Source organism: Balaenoptera acutorostrata, chromosome 14, assembly GCF_949987535.1.
Source record: "Balaenoptera acutorostrata chromosome 14, mBalAcu1.1, whole genome shotgun sequence".
NCBI lineage: Eukaryota > Metazoa > Chordata > Mammalia > Artiodactyla > Balaenopteridae > Balaenoptera > Balaenoptera acutorostrata.
The window spans coordinates 51,493,893-51,507,175 of record NC_080077.1 but is presented as its reverse complement, the minus strand read 5'-3'; the positions used below and the strand labels follow the sequence as shown (position 1 = coordinate 51,507,175).

Genomic DNA, 13,283 nt, shown 5'->3' with positions numbered 1-13,283 from the left:
GACTTAACCAGGAAACAACCAAACAAACATAAAGAGTCAGAAAAAGAAATAGAATCAACTAGATTAAAATCCTGTTGCCAAAAAGAACAAAGCTGAAGGCATAACCCTTCCAGACTTCAGGCAATACTACAAAGCTACAATGTGGTATTGGCACAAAAACAGACATATAGATCAATGGAACAGAATAGAGAGCCCAGAAATAAACCCACACACTTACGGTCAATTAATCATCAACAAAGGAGGCAAGAATATACAGTGGAGAAAGAGTCTTCAAATGGTGTTGGAAAAGCGGATAGCCATATATAAGTCAATGAAGTTAGAATAGTCCCACACACCATACACAAAAATAAACTCAGAATGGCTTAAAGACTTAGGTATAAGACATGACATTATAAAATTCCTGGAAGAGAATATAGGCAAAACATTCTCTGACATAAATTGTACCAATGTTTTCCTTTTTTTTTTTCCTAAATTTTTCAAAAAATTTATTTATTTTATTTATTTTTGGCTGTGTTGGGTCTTTGTTGCTGCATGCGGGCTTTCTCTAGTTGCAGCAAGCCCAGGCTACTCTTCGTTGAGGTGCACAGGCTTCTCATTGCAGTGCCTTCTCTTGTTGTGGAGCACAGGCTCTAGGCACGCAGGCTTCAGTAGTTATGGCACGTGGGTTCAGTAATTGTGGCTTGCGGGCTCTAGAGCGCAGATTCAGTAGTTGTGGCGCACGGGCTTTGTTGCTCCGCAGCATGTGGGATTTTCCTGGACCAAGGCTCGAACCCATGTCCCCTGCATTGGCAAGTGGATTCTTAACCACTGCGCCACCAGGGAAGCCCTCTTTTTATTTATTTATTTATTTATTTTATTTATTTTCGCTGTGTTGGGTTTTAGTTGCGGCACACGGGACTTTTTGCGGCACGCGGGCTTCTCTCTAGTTGTGGCATGCGGGTTTTCTCTCTCTAGTTGTGGTGCGTGGGCTCCAGCACACGTGGGCTCTCTAGTTGAGGCGCGTGAGCTCAGTAGTTGTGGTGTGCGGGATGTGAGATCTTAGTTCCCTGACTAAGGATTGAACCCGCATCCCTGCATTATAAGGCAGATTCTTTACCACTGGACAACCACAGGAGTCCCTGGACCAATGTTTCCTTAGATCAGTCTCCCAAGCAAAAGAAATAAAAGCAAAAATAAGCAAATGGGACATAATCAAACTGATAAGCTTTTACACTTCAAAGGAAACCATAAATAAAACGAAAAGACCACCTGTGGACTGGGAGAAAATATTTGCAAATGAAGCCACTGACATGGGCTCAATTTCCAAAATAAACAAATGGTTCATACAACTCAATATCAAAAAAAAAGCAACCCAATCAAAAAAGGGGCAGAAGACCTAAAGAGACATTTCTGCAAAGAAATACAGATGGCCAACAGGCACACAAAAAGATGCTCACCTCACTAATTACTAGAGAAATCCAAATCAAAACTGCAATGAAGTATCACCTCACACCAGTCAGAGTGGCCACCATCAAAATGTCTATAAATAATGAATGCTGGATAGGGTATGGAAAATAGGGAACCCTCCTACACTGCTGGTGGGAATGTAAATTGGGGCAGCCACTATGGAGAACTGTATGGAGTGTTCTTTAAAAACTAAAAATAGAGTTACTGTATGTTCCAGCAATCCTACTCCTGGGCATATATCCAGAAAAGATGAAAACTCTAATTCAAAAAGATACATGCACCCCAATGTTCATAGCACTATTTATAATAGCCAAGACAAGGAAGCAACCTAAACGTCCATTGACAGAGGAATGCATAAAGAAGTTGTGGTATATATATATACAATATTACTCAGCCATAAAAAAGAATGAAATAATGCCATTTGCAGCAACATGGATGAACCTAGAGATTATCATACTAAGTGGAGTAAGACAGAGAAGGACAAATATGATATCACTTATATGTGGAATCTAAAATATGACACAAATTAGCCTATTTACTAAACAGAAAGAAACAGACATAGAAAGCAAACTTACAGTTACTAAAGGGGAAGGGGGGAGGATAAATTAGGAGTATAAGATTAACAGATACACACTACCATATATAAAATAGATAAACAACAAAGATTTACTGTATAGCAAAGGGAACTAATATATTCAGTATCTTGCAATAACCTATAATGGAAAAGAATTGAAAATATATATATGTATATGTATAACTGAATCACTGTGCTGCACACCTGAAAGTAACACAATATAGTAAATCAACTATAATTAAAAACAACAACAACAGAAACTATTGCCACAGGAGATTCACCCTAAGACTAGAAAAAGATACACCTCAGAGAGCTCTTGAGTTGCTCCTCATGGACAATGCAGTTTACTTGGCTCTGGCTGGTGAATACACCTCTGGTAGATAAATACAAAAAATCTTGGTGGAATCTCTAGAATTGTCAAAAGAATAGTCAGACACAAAGCATTTAGAAAAGTTTACTTCCAAGAAAAGTTTGCAAGAAACTCCAAGTTTTAAAAAGAATTGGTTCATCAAATAAAAAAATACAAAAAATGGGGGGGAAACCCCACAAAATTACCAACATTACCAAGTTTGTAGTTATGCAGTCCATGGTAGAAAAGACAGAAATTTTCTCACACAGTTGTCGTAGCCACAAAGGTTATCACAGATCTTCAACTATCAACATTGCAAAAACTTGGTGATAAAGTTGCTTTTATTAGGCAGTCAGTACTTAAAAACAAAACCTAAGGATTCTTTTGTTTTGGGAAAGTGAACTAGGCACAGTGACCCTGTTTTTGGTTGCTTATTTTATTTCTTTCAGGGTACAAGTTGTTTTATTTTCTTATTATGATGTACACACTTACTGATAATGGCAGCAAAGCATTGTGTCAGTTTTGCTTCCACACATGCTTCCTTTGGTCCTTGGTAGTTACAAATCCTTCCATGAACAAATACTGAGGTAGTTTATTATTACTTAAGGTAAAAGACATAACAGTACAGAGGGGAAAGTCAAAGTTTGAGGGAAGGTGCTTTGGATATGAGGGATATTTTGTCTTTTTTCTTGAAAGAAATTGTCATATCTTTGTGGACAAAATAATGGAAACTTAGAATGTATAGGGTTAATATACAAATGACTAAGACAAATCATAAGAATTTGATCTTGCCTGACAAAAAATCCTGGAGAAGTATAACAAAATTAAATCTGCCAGGGTATTCCAGTGAGAAGGTAAATTGTATGCAAAAGCTGACCTTGTCATACCTCAAAGAAAAATGCATGCAGAATTATATACTTCAAGAATTTATATAATACTAAGAGGATTGAGGTCCATTTAATCCATATCCGTTAGATGACCTCTTCCAAACAGCCAGGCACCTTGGTTTTTCCTAGAGATCTATTAGAGCAGTTTTTCTCAAAATGCAGATTATGATCCATTAGTGGATCCTAACATTGATTACTAGTGGGTTGTGACTAAAAGTTTGTTTTTAATGAAATAGAGTAGAAAATATGAGAATACATTTATGTAGTACTCTCAAGTAAGTATTGAGACTTCTACTTCAGGTAAGATTTAGTAGAAAAGCCACGCTCCCACTAAAATGATAAATTACAAAGTCATATGTTTAAAGTCATTGGAAAGTTATAGACACAATGAAGACTAGAAGAATTAAAATTCCAGAAAGGGAAGAACCCTCCTAGGTCACTTGACAATCCCTGGCTATTTTATTCCTTAGAACATTTACCAATTCTGGTCACAGTGACTCTGTTTTTGGCATGAGGACTCTACTGGGACAAAGAAAAGCCAGGGGAGTTTTTGAAGGCCATGGATGCAGGCATGAGAGATTTGAATTTAAATTCTGAAAAATACCACTGGACATTTGCTGAATGCTAGAGTATAAAAGAAACTGGAGAACCGACCAAGAAAGGCAGAATAAGATCTGCAGTCTCATGGTGAAGAGATAAATTCCTGCTAGAGAAAGAGACTGCATCAAACAGTCCCTCAAGTTTTTGCCAGATATTGAACTTGATGGGATGGGAGGCTAAGCTCAAAACTTTTGAAGGACAGAATTTCAGGGATGAGAAGAAAGGGAAAAGCCCAGCTGTCAGTCAAAAGTCTCAGAAGGCCATACCCAAGAAGGAAGCTGGATTGCAAAGTCATAGTGAAATCTGTCCACAGTGCTTAGGAGACAAACTCCCACCAGAGACAGGAAGTCAGCAAGAAATGCTTGATGAGTTTTCCTCTCAAGACATTTGCCAGATTTTAAAGCTAAATGAGGCGAGAGGCTAATGAGCTAAATTAAAACCTCCAAAGGGCAGACTGAATCTCCCATAGTGTTTCAGGGCTGAAAGGAAAGAGACCTTCCAAGCTATTGATCAAAAGTCCAGGTGAGCCACACCTGAGGAAAAATGACAAACAAGAGGTAGACTGAGTCTAACTAAACCCAGAATCCAGCCCCAATCTAGTTCAGTTCCTGATGGAATTAAGGTGATCAACCCTTCAAATTATGCATCTAACAGAGGAAAGGGAGAACCTTTATGAGGGAAAATAACATCATTACAAGTCCCATTTGTTCATTTTATACCCCAAATATGGCATATAATAAATTATAAGGCTTGAAAAGTGGCAGGAAAATGTGAGTGATAAGAGAAAAAGCAGATAATAAAAGCAAACCCATAGATGATCCAGATATTGGAACTAGCAGGCTGGGACTTTAAAATAATTGTTTATATATATATATATATGTGTGTGTGTGTGTGTGTGTGTGTGTGTGCAGGGGAGCAAAGGAAAAGATGGACAAAATGGATAAAATGATGGATAATTTTGACAGAACTGGAATCTATAAAAATAATTAAATATACATTATAGATTTAAAAAATACAACAGCTAAAATTGAGAATTCATTGTGCAGTTTTAGCAATAGCTTAGACTGAGCAAAAAGAGTTAGTGAACTTGAGGTCAGATAAGTTGATAGTACCCAAAACTGAAGCACAGAGACAAAAAGAATGGAAAGAATAAAACTTAGTATAAGAGACATGTGGAATACAGTGAAGCAATCAAATATATATTTAATTAGAGTCATAGAAGGACGAGATTTAGAGAATGGGGCAGAAGCAATATAGGCAGAGATAATAGTCAAGAAATTTCAAAAATTGATGATAGACATCATTCCAAACATTAAAGAAGCTCAGTGAGCCTCAATACACAACAAGAATATATACAAAGGAAACCATAATTAAGTATATCATAGTTGAACTGCTGACAAAGATAAAATCTTAAAAGCAGCAAGAGGAAACAGGCACTTTACTTTTTCAAAAAGCAACAGTAGGGCAGATGACTATTTTACTGAAATTACGGAAGCCAGGAGATATTTAAAGTGCTAAAAGAAAAAAAAAGCTCTCAATTTTATGTACAATTAAAATACCTTTAGAGATCATAGTAGAAATAAAGATTTATTCAGACAAATGAAAGCTGAGAGAATCCATCAGGAGCAGACCCACACTATGAAAAATATGAAAGGAAGTTCTTCAGGCTAAAGGAAAATGAGCTCAAATGGAAGCACAGATCTTCAGGAAAGAAGAGCAGCAGGAAAGATAAATATATGGGTAAAAAAATTTTAATTGACTTTCAAAGTAGCAAAAGTAAAAATATTGTGGAGTTCATATTTAGAAGTAAAATAAACAGTTGCATGAATTGTAGGAAGGAGTTATGTGGACTTAAATCATTGTAAGATTTTTATTTGGATAGTAAAAGACTAAAAAAAAAATTGCTAGCTTTAGAGTGGAAGACACCATGAAAACAAAAATTACTAGCTTAAGGTAGGCTGTAATAAGTCAAGAATATATATTGGAATCTAGAGGAGTAACTATCAAAGTGTGGCCTTTTGACTTAGCAGCATAAGCATCATCTGGGAATTTGTTAGAAGTGAAAATTTCCAGGTCTCCCCCAGACCTACTAAATCAGAAACTTTGGAGGTGAGGCCCAGAAATCTATGTTTGAAGAAGTCCTTTAGGTGATTCTGATGCACACTAAAATTTGAGAACTATAGGTAACTACCAAAAGAAAACGGGTATAATTAAAAACCTAATAGAAGAGACAAAACAGAATAATAAAAATACTTGATTAATCCAGAGTAATGACGGAAGGGAAGATTAAAGGAACAAAAAATAGGCAGGACGAATAGAAAAATAAATAAAATGAATAAAATACATAGTAAAATACATAGTAAGATTGTGCACTTAAACCCATCTGTAACAGTAATCACATTAAATGTAAATGAACTCAATGCTCCAATTAAAAGACAAAGATTTTCAGACTGGACTGAAGAGACAAAAAGACACAGATAGTTTTAAAGGATTAAAAAGATATACCATGTAAATACTAACCCCCAAAACAAAAAAACAAAACAAAAAAATCTTCTGTGACTATATTACTAATTTGTAAGTTTGACTTGAAGAAATATTACTAGAGATGAAGAGGGACATGTCATAATGATAAGTTTCAATTCAATGAAAAAAAATTTACAATCCTATTTGTATACAGCCATTATAGCTTCAAATATATAAAACTAAAATGTCAGAACTAAATGAAGAAATAGACAAATCCATAATTATTATCAAAGATTTTAATATACCTGTCTCAATTTCTCATAAAAATCAGACCAATAAATCAGATATAAAAGATTAAGAACAAATGTGATCTAATTAACCTAATAGAACACTATTCCCAACAATAGCAAATATATATTCTTTTCAAGAGTATTTGGAACATTTACCAAAATAGATCATATGTTGGGCCATAAAGCAAGTTTAAAATATTTTTAAAAATTGAAGTCATGCAGGGTACGTTCTCAGAACACAGTGCAATCACACTAGAAATTAATAACAGAAATATAGAACCACTTCTAAACAACTTATAGGTCAAAGAAGAAATCACAATGGAAACTAGAAAGCATTTAAATGATAAATAATGAAAACACATCAAAATGGTAATGCAGCTAAAATAATGCTTAGAAGGAAGTTTATAGCTTTAAATGCATATCTTAGAAGACAGGTAAAAAATTAATGATCTAAACTTCCATCTCAAGTGCTAGAAAAAGAAGAGCAAATTAAATTTAAGATAGTAAAATAAATGGTATAATAAATGACTTAATAAATAATAAATATGTAAATAATAAATTATAAATAAATAATTCAAAGGTATAGCTCAATTTGTATAATAAATTATATAAATAAATATCAATAATAGATGAATAATAAATGAGCAGAAATCAATGAAAGAGAAGGCAGACATAGAGTAGACACAATAAAACTAAATATGGGTCATTTGAAAAGTTTAATAAAATTATTAAATCCCTAATAAGACTGATAAAGATAAAATAGCAAGTACAGAAATTATCAGTATCAGGAATGTAAAAGAAGACAGCAGTATACATCCCATAGACATTAAAAAGATAAAGGGCTGAGCAAACGTATGGACACCAAGGGGGAAAAGTGGCGGGGGGGTGGTGGTGGTGGGATGCATTGGGAGATTGGGATTGACATGTATACACTAATATGTATAAAATAGATAACTAATAAGAACCTGCTGTATAAAAAATAAAATTAAATTTAAAAAAAAAAGAGATAAAGGGCTTCAAATACTCCCTAACACCATACACAAAACTAAACTCAAAATGGATTAAAGACCTAAATGTAACACCAGACACTATAAAACTCTTAGAGGAAAACACAGGCAGAATACTCTATGACATAAATCACAGCAAGATCCTTTTTGACCCACCTCCTAGAGAAATGGAAATAAAAACAAAAATAAACAAATGGGACGTAACGAAACTAAAAAGCTTTTGCACAGCAAAGGAAACCATAAACAAGACGAAAAGACAACCCTCAGAATGGGAGAAAATATTTGCAAATGAAGCAACTGACAAAGGATTAATCTCTAAAACTTACAAGCAGCTCATGCAGCTCAATATCAAAAAAACAAACAACCCAATCCAAAAACGGGCAGAAGACCTAAATAGACATTTCTCCAAAGAAGATAGATTGCCAACAAACACATGAAAGGATGCTCAACATCACTAATTATTAGAGAAATGCAAATCAAAACTATAATGAGGTATCACCTCACACTGGTCAGAATGGCCATCATCAAAAAATCTACAAACAATAAATGCTGAAGAGGGTGTGGAGAAAAGGGAACCTTCTTGCCCTGTTGGTGGGAATGTAAATTGATACAGCCACTATGGAGAACAGTATGGAGGTTCCTTAAAAAACTAAAAATAGAACTACCATATGCCTCAGCAATCCCACTAGTGGGCATATACCCTGAGAAAACCATAATTCACAAATAGTCATGTACCACAATGTTCATTGCAGCACTATTTACAATAGCCAGGACATGGAAGCAACCTAAGTGTCCATCGACAGATGAATGGATAAAGAAGATGTGGCACATATATACAATGGGATATTACTCAGCCATAAAAAGAAACAAAACTGAGTTATTTGTAGTGAGGTTGATGGACCTAGAGACTGTCATACAGAGTGAAGTAAGTCAGAAAGAGAAAAACAAATACCTTATGCTAACACATATATATGGAATCTAAAAAAAAAAAAAAAAGTGGTTCTGAAGAACCTGGGGGCAGGACAGGAATAAAGACACAGACGTAGAGAATGGACTTGAGGACATGGGGAGGGGGAAGGGTAAACTGGGACGAAGTGAGAGAGTGGTAGTGTATATATGGACATATATACACTACCAAATGTAAAATAGATAGCTAGGGGGAAGCAGCCACATAGCACAGGGAGATCAGCTCAGTGCTTTGTGTCCACCTAGAGGGGTGGGATGGGGGTGTGGGACGGAGACGCAAGAGGGAAGAGATATGGGGATATATGTATAGCTGATTCACTTTGTTATACAGCAGAAACTAACACACCATTGTAAAGCAATTATACTCCAATAAAGATGTTAAAAAAAAAAGGTAAAGGGCTTCAAAGGGCAACATCAAGAAAGTGAGACGATGACCCACAGAATGGGAGAAAATATCTGCAAATCACATATCTGATAAAGAACATGTATCTTGGGCTTCCCTGGTGGCACAGTGGTTGAGAATCTGCCTGCCAATGCAGGGGACATGGGTTCGAGCCCTGGTCTGGGAAGATCCCACATGCCGCGGAGCGGCTGGGCCCGTGAGCCACAATTACTGAGCTTGCGCGTCTGGAGCCTGTGCTCCGCAACAAGAGAGGCCGCGATAGTGAGAGGCCCGCTCACTGTGATGAAGACTGGCCCCTGCTTGCCACAACTAGAGAGGGCCCTCACACAGAAACGAAGACCCAACACAGCCATAAATAAATAAATAAATAAATAAATAAATAAAATTTTAAAAAACAGAATAGAAGGGAACACTTCCTAACTCATTGGATAAGACCAATATTAAAAAAAAAAAAAAGAACATGTATCTAGAATATGTGAAGAACACTTACAACTCATCAATAAAGAACCAAAAAACTCAATTTAAAAATGGACAAAGAATCTGAATAGACATTTCTCCAAAGAAGATATACCAATGACCAATACGTACATGAAAAGATACTCAACATCATTAGCCATTAAGGAAATGCAAGTCAAAACCACAGTGAGATACAACTTCACATCCACTGGAATGGCTAAAATAAAAAAGAAAGATGGCAAGTGTTGACAAGGATGTAGAGAAATTAAAACCCTCCTACAATGCTGATGGGATTATAAAATGGTGCCCCTGCTTTGGAAAAGAGTCTGGCGAAAACTTTGACTTGGATATTTATAGCAACATTATTTATAATAGCCAAAAACTGGAAACAACCCAAATTTCCACCAACTGATGAACCAGTAAACAAAAGTGGTATTATAACCATATAATGGAATAATATACAGCCATAAAAAAGGACTGGTATACTGATACATGCTAAAATGTGGATGAACTTTGAAAACATTATGGGAAATAAAAGAAGCCAGTCACAAAAGACCATGTATTATATGATTCCATTTATATAAAGTTTCCAGAATGGGCAAATCTATAGAGATAGAAAGTAAGTTAGTGGTTGCCTACTGCTGGGGGGTGGGGTGGCTTAGAGAAAAATGGGGAGTGACTGCTAATGGATATGGGGTTTCTTTTTTGGGTGATGAAAATGTTCTAAAATGAATTGTGGTGATAGTTGCACCACTGTGAATACACTAAAAATCATTGAATTGTTCACTTTAAGCAGGTTAATTGTATGGTGTATTAATTATATCTCAACATAGCTGTTAAAAATGTAATATAAAAGGGTATTATGAATAACCTTACACCAAAAAAAATCAACTTAGATGAGATGCTCTTTTAAAAAATGTATTAAAATGCATTTAAAAAAGAAACAAAAATGTGAATAATCATAATCTGTTAAAAATTTTGGATCTGTAATTTAAAACCCTCCCATAAAGAAAATTTCAGGCTGAGATGTTTCACAGATGAATTATTCCAAATATTTAAGGAAGAAATAATACCAACCTTAAACTTTCTTGGAATATAGAGGAGAAAGGAACAGTAAGAGGGTAGTATAATCTTGATACCAAAACCTGACATGAACATTTTAAGAAAATGACAGGCCAATTGTTCTCATGAACATAAATGCAAAAATCCTAAACAACATAGTAGCAAAATGAGTCCATTTTTCTTTAAAAAAAAAAAAGGATAACAGATCATTGCCAAGTGGGATTTATTCCAAGAAAGCAGTTTTGTATTAACAACAGAAAATCTGTGAAATTCACCACATTAAAAAAATAAATGAGGAAAATCACATGGCTACCTCAATAGATGCTGAAAAAGCAACTGACACAATTCAATACCCATTCAAGAAAAACAAAACAAAGCTCTCGGTAAACTAGAAGTAGATGCAGGTTATCCAATTCAGAACATCAAATATATGTCTTGTGTGTCCCCTCACCCAACTAAAGGTCATGTTCTGTAGCCACACTGAAGAGAAAACACTAATGTGTTTGTCTGAAAAATGCCTAGGGGATGGTGGAACTGACTTGGAAGGAAACAGGGTCCTTGAATGTCCAAGAGGAACAGACAGTTTACACACATTTACCAAACACATTACATTAGACACATTTAAACAATTTTTTTCTTTAAGCCACTGATGACTGTGTCTTTTTGTTAAAACAGTTAGTCTTACTCCTACTGATCCAGAAGATGGTATATAATGTGTAACAGGAGAAATTTCATTTGTACACAGGAAGAACATGTTGATGATCAAAGATGACCAAGCATCAAAAATGGTTTACCCAGGGAAGTTATGGAGTACCTTGCAGATCTTTGTGAAGAAGATTGAATTGCCCCATGGTGATACAGGGCCAGTTTGCTTACAGTTTAAATTCTATTCTAGCATTTGCTAGAATAAAAATCATTGTTTTATTTTGGTACCCATGACATTACCAAATTTTAGGGGTTTTAAAAATGTTCAGAACTGTGCTAATTTATGTGTTTTGATAGATGGGCTTTATCCATTTACATTTATTATAGTTACTGATATATTTGAACTTATTTCTACCATACTTCTTTTTGTTTCCTTTTTTCTCTTTTCCTGCCTTCTATTGGATTTAAAAGGCCCATTTCCTATCCCTCACCCCTGCTTGTTTGGGAAGCTCTGTGTTGCATTTCCATTCTTTTGGTAGTCACTTTGAAGTTTTTGACATGCATTATACATTTCCCTGTAAGACTCTAAAGTTTTTCATTATTTCTCTTCTAAACATTCCTGCTTTAACCCCATTGAAGCCCACTTTACCTATTAAACACCCTCAAACCCTACCCAAGCTAATCTTACCATCTTTTCCTTAGAGCTTAGATTGTACCACTTTTTAAACCCACTTTAAAAAAAGGGGGGGGTTTGGTTTGTTTGTTTATAGTCGATAGTTAATTAAATGTATTTGTTTTTTAAAAGACACTATTGAAACAATTCTTGAGAATCTCTTTTCTGAGACGTTAAATGAGGGCCCAGTGCCTGTCTCACGCAGAGTAGGTACTCAATAAATGGAACCCATCTTTCCCCCTCCCAAAATAAACTGTTGTGGACCTAGAACCTGTCATACAGAGTGAAGTAAGTCAGAAAGAGAAAAACAAATACCGTATGCTAACACATATATATATGGAATCTAAAAAAAAAAAAAAAAAAAAAATGGTCATGAAGAACCTAGGGGCAAGATGGGAATAAAGACGCAGACCTACTAGAGAATGGACTTGAGGACACAGGGAGGGGGAAGGGTAAGCTGGGACAAAGTGAGAGAGTGGTAGTGTATATATGGACATATATACACTACCAAATGTAAAATAGATAGCTAGTGGGAAGCAGTCTCATAGCACAGGGAGACCAGCTCAGTGCATTGTGACCAGCTAGATGGGTGGGATAGGGAGGGTGGGAGGGAGGGAGACGTAAGAGGGAAGAGATATGGGGATATATGTATATGTATAACTGATTCACTTTGTTATAAAGCAGAAACTAACACACCATTGTAAAGCAATTATACTCCAATAAAAACGTTAAAAATAAATAAATAAACAGTTGTTTGTCTCTTTAACATTAGCCATGAGGGCTCAGCAGGCATGGATTCCTCTGGGTTGGATGCATTTCATGGACAGTTGGCAAAGACCAACCTCTCCTTATGTTAATTTTGTGAATACTGTACTTGACTGTGTAACAAGCTAAATGATGCAGGATTAAATGTTCTCATTTCTGAGCTGTGAAGTGTTGAAAGTGATCAGGAAATAAGGGCAGAAAATCCATCCTCTGGGAGAAAAATGTCAGTCTGTGTTGCTGCCCCTCTTGGCTGCTGGTTGGAATGCAGCTGTTAAGGCAGCTGTTTAACTGTTTGCCCAACTTGAAAGGACACTGCCAAGTGGCAAATATTTTTCATAACAACATTTTACTTTTGCTGAGAACAACAACAGTGCATTTTATTGAGCTCCAGCAGCGTGCCAAACATGACAGATTTATAACTCTGCAGGTTCACAACCTAGACTGAACACAATGCTCATTTCCATTTTTAATATTTATAAAAAGAATGAATAGGCTCCCAAAGGTAGCCTCTACACAAAACATCTCTACATCTTTCCTATTTGTTGAAAAGGCAGCAGAGTAACTTAAGAAAATGAAATACCTCTGAAAATGAAAATCTTAGAAATGTCAAAGGAAAAAAGGAAAGTTTAAATATTTTACCCCTTCTTGTGACTTTACCCCTTCTTGTCCAGGACAGATGAGGGCAGCAGTAGCACAA

General features: G+C 35.7%; 2 protein-coding genes across 2 annotated transcripts in view; both read left to right on the top strand.

The window, feature by feature from the left end:
* Positions 1-13,283, top strand: part of CEP57L1 (centrosomal protein 57 like 1) — a 99,662-nt gene that overhangs the window by 70,524 nt on the left and 15,855 nt on the right. The window lies entirely within an intron of this gene.
* Positions 1-13,283, top strand: part of LOC102999776 (putative uncharacterized protein C6orf183) — a 43,765-nt gene that overhangs the window by 14,922 nt on the left and 15,560 nt on the right. The gene's annotated exons all lie outside the window — the stretch shown is intronic.